This window comes from Tachyglossus aculeatus, chromosome 3 (genome assembly GCF_015852505.1).
Source record: "Tachyglossus aculeatus isolate mTacAcu1 chromosome 3, mTacAcu1.pri, whole genome shotgun sequence".
NCBI classification, from domain to species: domain Eukaryota; kingdom Metazoa; phylum Chordata; class Mammalia; order Monotremata; family Tachyglossidae; genus Tachyglossus; species Tachyglossus aculeatus.
The window spans coordinates 80,801,554-80,811,107 of NC_052068.1; the positions used below are offsets into that span (position 1 = coordinate 80,801,554).

The 9,554-nt window shown below is 41.3% G+C and overlaps 1 long non-coding RNA gene across 1 annotated transcript; it reads right to left on the reverse strand.

Annotated features, from left to right (window-relative positions):
• Window positions 1-904: 904 nt before the first annotated feature.
• LOC119925908 lies at window positions 905-7,703 on the reverse strand. Its single transcript, XR_005449843.1, has 3 exons — window positions 7,667-7,703; window positions 7,259-7,368; window positions 905-1,351 (listed from the first exon to the last, which is right to left on the reverse strand). It is a non-coding gene; the product is annotated as an uncharacterized LOC119925908 (long non-coding RNA).
• Between the last annotated feature and the right edge of the window lie 1,851 nt (window positions 7,704-9,554).

Sequence of the window (9,554 nt, forward strand, 5' to 3'; positions counted from 1 at the left end):
CCTAAATGACTGGAATGACATCCATAAATATCATGTGTGTCTTTTAGACTGTGAGCCCACTGTTGGGTAGGAACTATATATGCTGCCAACTTGTACTTCCCGAGCGCTCAGTACAGTGCTCTGCATACAGTAAGCGCTCAATAAATATGATTGATTATGGAATACATGTTTTCATGTGTCAACACTGTACATTTGACGTGAATATATTTGATTTCATTGTGCTTTGGGAGGGACCATTTAGCATTGACTTGGACTAGTAGTGATAATCAAACAGAAAATGCTCTCTTTTAAAAAAGTGTCTGGCGTAAGAATGTTATGCCATGTTTAGAGAAAAAAAAGAAAGAAAAACCCAAACACACCCATGACACACACGGAAGCTGTTAAATTACATTTGTATCAAATTAACTTGGGTGGTCTCCGCATCACTAAGCATGCAGAAGGGGTTCCCGTAAAAGGCAAACTTGTGAATACTGTTAGAGCATCAACAATGGAAGCGACCTGTCCTCCTACTGTCAATGTGTTTCCTTTTAAAGGACTTGCTCTTCCTGCCATGCCGAAAACATCCATGTCTCAAAGTCTTAACATCTTCCTGGGTGGCATCAAAGAGCACGCCATTTCTCATCTTGTGTGGTGGGATAGCTCAAATAGCATCCTGATGAAATATGATCTCAAGTAATATGTGTGCATTAGAATGGAAGGGAATCCAAACCCAGCCAATTATTGGCAACTGAATAGGGCTCAAGCAACCCAATTGTTCATTAGATGAATAATATCTCCTGAAAATGGATCATATTGCTTTGTGAAATCTCTCAGGGAATCGAGTGGTGCAAAGGAAGGCAAAAGCAGAGCTAGGCAACATGTGAGGGATGGCAAAGGAAAGTTTAGGGCAGCTGGAGAGCAGGGTTGATGGAGTATGTATTTGCACATGAAAATCACAACTCAGCACGGGGGAGACACCCACTTTGTCTCCAGAAAGTCTAATGATTCTGATCACAGCTAGGGTTTGCGCTGGTCCTTATTAAAAACAATGCGCTTTGTCTCTTCGTGATGATAAACTTCCGAGGTCTCTGGAGTTCAGTTCAAAGCATCACCTCTTCATCTTCCCCAGCACTTGATTGCTTTCTTGCCTGGATTCATTCAGGCTTTGGGCGGTCATGGGCCTGGAGTTTCTCACTGAGCTCCTGGACATGTGCCCTTCCAGTTTGACTCATCAGAACAAAAAAACCTCTCTCTCCCCGTCACGGTTGAGGTCTCATGCTAGAGTGGTCAGTCACGATGACTGTGGATAGCAGCCCTTCAGATGAACATTATGTCACGTCCTTTACGCGGGCTGAGGAGCAGAACGTGAGTCCTGATTTGAAGGAAAGAGATTAGGGTGAATGCGCTGCCGTGGCTGTCTGAAAACATGGTACTGTCACTTAATCATGGCTTCTGGATCCTCAACCATAGGAATGCAAAAACTAGGTGGCCCATCGAGGCCCAGGATACAAAGACGGGGAAGCAGTGTGGCCCAGTGGAAAGAGAGGGGGCTTGGGAGACAGAGGACCTGGATTCTAATCCCAGTTCTGCCACTTGTCTGCAGTGTGACCTTAGGCAGTTCTCTTAACTTCTCTGGCCTAGGTTACCTCATCTGTAAACTGGGGATTAAATCCTACTCGCCCCGAGTTAGACAGTGAGCTCCATGTGGGACAGGGACTATGTCCTACCTGATTAACTCGTATCTACTCCAGCACTTTATACAGTGCCTAGTACATAGTAAGCACTTAACAAGTGCCATTAAAACAAATCAATAAAAAAAAAAAAACGTATTTACATCTTAGGGAATATGGTGGAAGTTGCCTGAGCGTTCCAGAACCTAGAGTGTTTTCATCAGGAAATCCTTAAACTCCTCACTTGCTCCAGGTGAAAAATGGGCTTTCCCTGGCCTGGAATGCCCTCCCTCCAAACATTTGCCAAACTAGCTCTCTTCCTCCCTTCAAAGCCCTACTGAGAGTAAAAGCCCACCCTACCTCCTGCAGGGGAATAAGGTCTTGAGCCAGTTAGACCAGGCCTAGCCTGCAGATCTACAGATTAAGAGATCTAGAGAAGCAGTGTGGCTCAAGGGAAGGTAGGGCAGAGTGGGGGGGTTGGGAGGAAAAGAGAAGAAAGGGGGCTCAGCCTGGGAAGGCCTCCTGGAAGAGGTGAGCTCAAAGGATGGGCTTTGGGCTTGGGAGTCAGATGTCATGGGTTCAAATCCCGGCTCCGCCACTTCTCAGTTGTGTGACCTTGGGCAAGCCGTTTAACTTCTCTGTGCCTCAGTGACATCATCTGTAAAATGGGGATTAAAACTGTGCGCCCCAGGTGGGACAACATGATCACCTCATATCCTCCTGACCCGTGCTTAGAACAGTGTTTCGCACATAGTAAGCACTTAACAAGTACCATCATTATTATTATTGTCCACTAGGTTCAGGCTGGACTGGGTTCTGATTTCTGTGTTCCCCTGCAGTCAAAGGGAAAGTGGAAAGGGAATTCAATGAACTTTTAAAAGCTGTTTGGGGGGAACAAGAGCTACATTTGAATATTGTTTTTCTCTTAAGGAATGTAATAGTAATGATGGTATTTGTTAGGTGTTTACTATGTGCCAAGCACTGTACTAAGCCCTGGGGTAGATAGAAGATAATCAGATCAGAGAGTCCCTCTCCCATACAGTGCTCACAATCTAAATAAGAGGAAGAACAGAATTGAATTCCTATTTTATAGATAGGGAAAAGGAGGCACGGAGCAGTTAAGTGATTTGCCTAAGGTCACACAGCAGGCGATAGAACTCAGATTATAATCTAGGTCCTCTAACTCCCAGGCTCCTGCTCTCTCCACCAGGTCACGCTGGGAGTGAAAGGCAAAACTATGTAAATGAAATGCTCCATTTGAGAAGCAGCGTGGCTCAGTGGAAAGAGCCTGGGCTTGGAAGTCAGAGATCATCAGTTCTAACCCCGGCTCCGCTGCTTGTCAGCTGTGTGACTTTGGGCAAGTTACTTCACTTCTCTGGGCTTCAGTTACCTCATCTGTAAAATGGGGATTAAGATTGTGAGCCCCATGTGGGACAACCTGATAACCTTGTATCCCCCACTAGCGCTTAGTACAGTGCTTTGCACATAATAAGTGCTTAACAAAAACCATTATTATTATTATTATTATTATTATTATTGTTTGGGTCCTGCCTGAATTTGGGTGACCCATCCTTCTGCCTGAAGTAGCTGTGGGACCTCAAGATATCAAGTGCTTTGTACAGTGCTCTGCACACAGTAAGCGCTCAATAAATACAATTAAATGAATGAATATGATTTTTGACTTGGTGGTGAGAGTGGTCATCTTAGTGGCACCCTGGTGGCACTGAAGCCCCGCCAGCTTCGGTGGCTATTTCCCCTGCTTGTGTCTCTCTGCCTTTTCTTTGTCTTTCTCTGGGAATGTACATCAGTCTGTTTCTGACTCTGGGTGTTTCTATCTCTGTGACTTAATCTGTGTGCCCATCACCCTCTCTCTCTTTCTCTCCCTTTCCCTCTTTCTCTTTCTAACCCTTTCATCTTTCTCTCTGGAAGTAATCTGCCTTTGCTGCTTTCTCCTCATGTTCTGCCCACCAGATTTGGACCAATTGTCTCACCCTCTTTGTCCTCTTTAATCCCTGGAGAGGAGTATCACTTTGGAATGCTTTTAAACTAGGAGCTCCATGAGGGACATAGATTGTGTCCAACCTGAATATCTTGTATTTGCCCTAGAATTTAGTGCACTGCTTGGCACACAGTCAGTGTTATTATTATTACTATTATTACTACTACTACTACTGCTACTATTACTAATAATAAGGTCTGGAGGAAATCAAATCTTCTCTCAATCCTGAATCACACAGAAAAATGGTAATTTGGTATCATTTTATACTCGAAGGTTTACTACTATGGAAGGAATACTGATTTCAAAATTAGATTGTAGACTGCAAGTTTACTGTGGTCAAGAAACATGTCTACCAATTGTGTTATATTGTTCTCTTCCAAGTGCTCAGTCCAATGCTCTGCACACAATAAGTGCTCAATTAATGTGCTTGATTGATGGATTATAGTACTTCTGGATTTCCATATCCTTACCTATTCCATTAAATCTCTTAGTTGCCTGCAAAAGCTGCTCTCCCCAGGCTTTTGCTTCCTATTTATTCTACAAACCTCATCCAGGACTCTGTCTTGATGAGTGACCATGGCAACCCCTTAAATGCCATTTTTAGAATACTCCCAGGCAGCAGATCCCAGTTCTAGGACTGAACTCATATTTTATTTTTTGGCCTCCTGGAGCAGATATGAGCACTATGTATAAGAAAAAAATATTGGAGTTTCCTCTCATTTCCTGCCTGTAGACAGGACATCAGACTAACACTCTTAGAAGATGATAGGCCCTTTCCAAATCTGTCCAAATCAGGACTTGAGTGAGGCAGGTTATGGTGATTGGCAATTAAAAGGAAATGCTAATTGACACCAAAATCTGAACATTGAAGAAGGTTGATTCATTACCTGAGTCAAAAATATAGGTTAGTCCCTATTTCGTCTGAGTCTTCTGACAACTCCAAGTCAAATATTGTAGATCCACTCCAGATAACTTTTTTGAAGGAGGGGATTGCTGTGGCAACTAAATAGCCCAGGAGGAGGAGAAGGGATCCACTTTTGAAAACCCTTTTTGCTAATGATAATAATAATAATGATATTTATTAAACATTAGCTAACTTCTTCTTGCATCAGTTTCCTAATCTGTAAAGTGAGTATTAAATTCCTGTTCTCTCTTCCCTTTAGACTGTGAACCCACTATAGGAAAGGGAATGATCTTCTAGACTGTAAGCCTGCTGTTGGGTAGGGACCGTCCCTGTATGTTGCCAACTTGTACTTCCCAAGCGCTTAGTACAGTGCTCTGCACACAGTAAGCGTTCAATAAATTCGATTGAATGAATGAATGAATATGACTGGATTACATCTGATCCCGTGCTTAGTTCAGTGTTTAGTGCATAGCAAGTTGTTATCAAATACCACTGTTTGCCTGTGTTTTCTGGTCCCAGAATAGTTTGCCTCCCAGACCTGGCTGGAGAAATCTCTGGTACTTGGAGTGTTGTGGTGGGATCTGAAGCAGCATGGCTCAGTGGAAAGAGCACAGGCTTGGGAGTCAGAGGTCCCAGGTTCTAATCCCGACTCTGCCACTTGTCAGCTGTGTGACTTTTGGCAAGTCATTTAACTTCTCTGTGCCTATTACCTCATCTGTAAAATGGAGATTAAGGCTGTGAACTCCACGTGGGACAACCTGATCACGTTGTAACCCGCTCCCCAGCACTTAGAATGGTGCTTTGCATATAGTAAGCACTTAACAAATACTATTATTATTATTATTACTATTAGAGGAGGTCTGACAGCATTCTGTGTCTTTACAGTTGTTGGCATTTATTAAACACATGACAAACATTGGGGTGGATTCAAGAGGATTAGATTGGACATAGTCCATTCCCAAACAGGGCTTGCATGCTAAGGGAGAGGGAGAACATATATTTTATCCCCATTACATGAAGAAAACTGAGGCACCGAGAGATTAGCTCCGCCACATGTCTGCTGTGTGACCTTGGGCAAGTCACTTAACTTCTCTGAGCCTCAGTTACCTCATCTGTAAAATGAGGATTAAGATTGTGAGCCCTACGTGGGACAACCTGATCACCTTGTATCCCCCCAGCGCTTAGAACAGTGCTTTGCACATAGTAAGTGCTTAACAAATGCTATTATTATTATTATTATTATTATTATGACACTTGCCCAGGGTCACGCAGCAGGCAAGGAGAGAAGCCAGGGCTAGAGCTAAGACATCCTGACTCGCAGTCCCCTGCTCATTCCACGAGGCCATGCTGCTTTTGTGGCTGGCCTTTACTTGGTGTCAATCAATCATTTATTGAGTTTTTCCTGTGTGCTAAGAACTTGGGAGAGTACAGTATCATGGAGTTGGTAGATACATTCCCTGCCCACATTAAGATTATAGTCTGGAGGACTATAATTGTGTAAGAGACTGTAAGAACAACCCAATCTCCCAATTATTTCCTCTTTCCCGGTCCTAATAATTAAGGTATTTGTTAAATGCTTACTATGTGTTAAGCATGTTCTAAATCTTGCCCTGAATAGAACAAGGCAATTCTTCTGTAAAGTCACGTAGGGGCTATTTCAGGCAAAAGACATTTTTGGGCTTGCATGAAAGTAAGATAATAGCCTTGGTCACCTGTGTGATTTCCTAAACTGACAACAGTGCAACTGTTTGATGATGATGGTATTTGTTAAGTGCTTACTATGTCGCAAGCACTGTTCTAAGCACTGGGGTAGATACAAGATTATCAGGTTGGATGCAGTCCCTGTCCCACATGGAGCTCGCAGTCTTAATCCCCATTTTACAGATGAGGTAACCAAGGCACCTAGAAGATAAGTGATTTGCCCAAGGTCACACGGCAGGCAAGTGGTAGGGCAGGGATTAGAACCCAGGTCCTCTGACTCCTAAGCCAGAGCTCTTTCCACTAGGCCACACTGCTCTTGGGGTGGGAAATTAAGTGCTGTGGCAATACAAATAGGCCCCATGCCAGGATCATATATTGTCCTATGCCTGAAGTAAATGGTGCCTCACACTTTGTCTAGAGGAGTCTGGACTTTGAAGGTAAAAGAGGCTATAAATACCCCCTTGCACCTGTTTCTCGCTGAAAAATGCATCAGTTCTACAACCCAAACTACTGCCATGCTAAACACTAAATGGTCAATAAGTAGAAATGTTTATCAGTACCATTATCCATATCAACATTTGCCATTACTGACACTTATCAGTAAGTAGGATTGGATGAGACACAGAGACTTCAGTGGACTGGGATTTCAAGAATTTTATATGCTTTTAAAAATAAAATCAGAGAGATAACTGTATCCCCTTCTTAGCCAATGTTTCTGCTAATTTTATTTATTTTTGAGACGAGATATGCCTTTCAATAGTGAATTCCTTCATAGCTTTTTTTACCTGAGTAATTTTTTCCTATGAAAAATTCTCTGTATTTTACTAAATATGAACTAGTTAAGTGAAAGAAAAAGCATGGAAGTAAAGTTAAGAAGCAGGTTGGAAAATTACAGGATTAGACATAGAGAAAGATGCCTTGCTAAAACTCAAAGATAATCCAAATTGCAGTCAATTATTTGGGCATTAAAGTCCAACTAAATGAAAATTAGTTTTCTTACATTACCTTTATCTGGTCAAATTTCTCCCAGAATTCCTAGCCAATACCCATGGTTAGCTTTTTTAGACTCAGGAATCAATTCAATATTTTCCTGGAAGAAACATCATATATATGTGCTGAAAAACACAAATGCAAATACAATGAAACCCATTTATATTGAACCCACTTATATTGAATCCCAGTGTATATCAATCAAATTGAAAAGGCCTAGACTATTACATGTACATGCAATATTTCCAGAGACTATCAAATTCCATCCTATATCAAATTTTTTCTCTAGTCCCCTGAAATTCAATATAAGCAAGTTTCACTGTATTTGAAATGGCCATGATGCAATATAATGTATTTTTCAATGAATAGAATTCTTGGTAATTCAATTTATGTTTGCGGAACTCCTTCAAGGGCAACTTTCACCTTGGCACAAACTTGAATAAAAGTCCAATGCTGCAATCTTTTCTCAGTCAATATTCCCACTGATCTGACAGACGCCGGAGACAAAAAATGGTGATGTCATAAAGGTCGACAGTGCAAATAGTGATGTCACAAATGGCAACATTATTGCAGACTCAAGAACAGATTCAAGATGGAGAAGAAGGTGGAAGGTACTGAATCGAAACACATGCAGGCACATACCTACTCACAGGCACTTGGAGTGATTTTTTTTTTAACCCATTAGGTCACATCCTAGAACTAGGCAGAACTGTGGTTTCAAAATGTTCAGTAATGTTGATGGCTAATGTTCTCTCCTCAAGAGATTACCCTGATCCTTATATTTACCGTCACCAGTTGATTCACATTTGATGAATATAAAGGAGTAAAACAGATTGTCTAATTCCATTTGCTTCTGAAAAGAATATGCCTGTCCTGAACACGCAGAATGTTTGGCCTCTGACAAACCATCAGTGTGGCCCAATTAAAATGACTTGTACTCTGTGATGATCCCTTTATACTTAAGAAATTCCACTAGAAACCTTGAGAAACCTTCACCAAGATTATGTACTTGTACGGCTCTGTCAATCTTTCTTGCACCTGTTAGCATGTTTCGGAAATGGATTCTTTTAATTCAGTCATCTTATTGCAAGAGGAAAAAAAATCCACAAAAGTAATTCCGATTATTCAAATTGTTTTGTAAAACATAAAATTAAGAACACATCCTATAATAAGCACTAATAAACTTAGCAACTAGATATAAATAAAGTATAGGTTATTAAAGTACTGTAATATGATGGGAAAGAGTTTATAAGCTGATGCAATTATCTCTGCTGAATGTAAACAGTTCCTGAGATACTTTTAACTATTTTTAGTGCTTGAAATGCAGCAGCGTTCTTAGATGCACCCAGGGGAACGGTACAGCTTCCATCATCGCAGCTCTTGTTTTTTTTTTTTTAACTCTCCCTATGCATAAGAAGCATAGGAACTCCATTAGCTGTAATCAATATGAGGGTAGAGCTATAAAGGTCTCTGCTGTACTTTCACTGTTGTTCAACTTGAAGTCGAAATGAGTGTGATGCCCAGTCCCCTGCAAAGAATCCAGGATGCCATTTTTCATCTGAGAAAAAGTCCAATCCTATCATGGAAGCGAGGAGGAAGGTTATAACAATAATAAATGAGTTGGCAGGGGGATTTATTTTCGGAACAAATGAACTCTTCAGTCTGAGCCTTCTTTCATTCCTCAGATAGTCTGGGCTTAGTGGACAGAATGGCTTCCGGAGTCAGTCAGTTGAACGCCTGCTGAACTATGAGTTCACGTGGTTCATTTCTTGTTGTCCAAACAGCTGTTCTTGATAGTCCTCCCTGCAGGTATCTGTTTGGGGATTAGTAATGCTTCACATGATCATACATCACAAGAAGAGGATGTGTAATTACATTAAACATGCTTCATCTCCTTGGGTTCACTTATTCTGAATCATTGATATTGGTGCAACTGATGGCAATTTCTTCTTAGACTCTTTTACATTGCCGCCAAAGATATTATCCTGCAAAAGACACATCTTCCATAACCTACTCTTCAATGTGAGTGTTTTCTAGTATTTACAAAAGGGGCCATTTTTAACATTAGCCTCCTCTGATTTTCAAATGGCTTTTTCTGTAAAAGGCCCCGTGATCCACAAATTCCAGTTCAGACAATCCACTATTATTTACCACACCACGTTTTCTGCATTAGCATCACATTTATAATCTCTAAGACTCAGTTTATAGAGATACATCTTAATATGCTTAGTAAAATACTGCTCTGTTGCAAAGTCTGTCATATTGTTATTTTGTGAGGAATGGGGGCAGTGCTAATTCTTATAGGAGACCA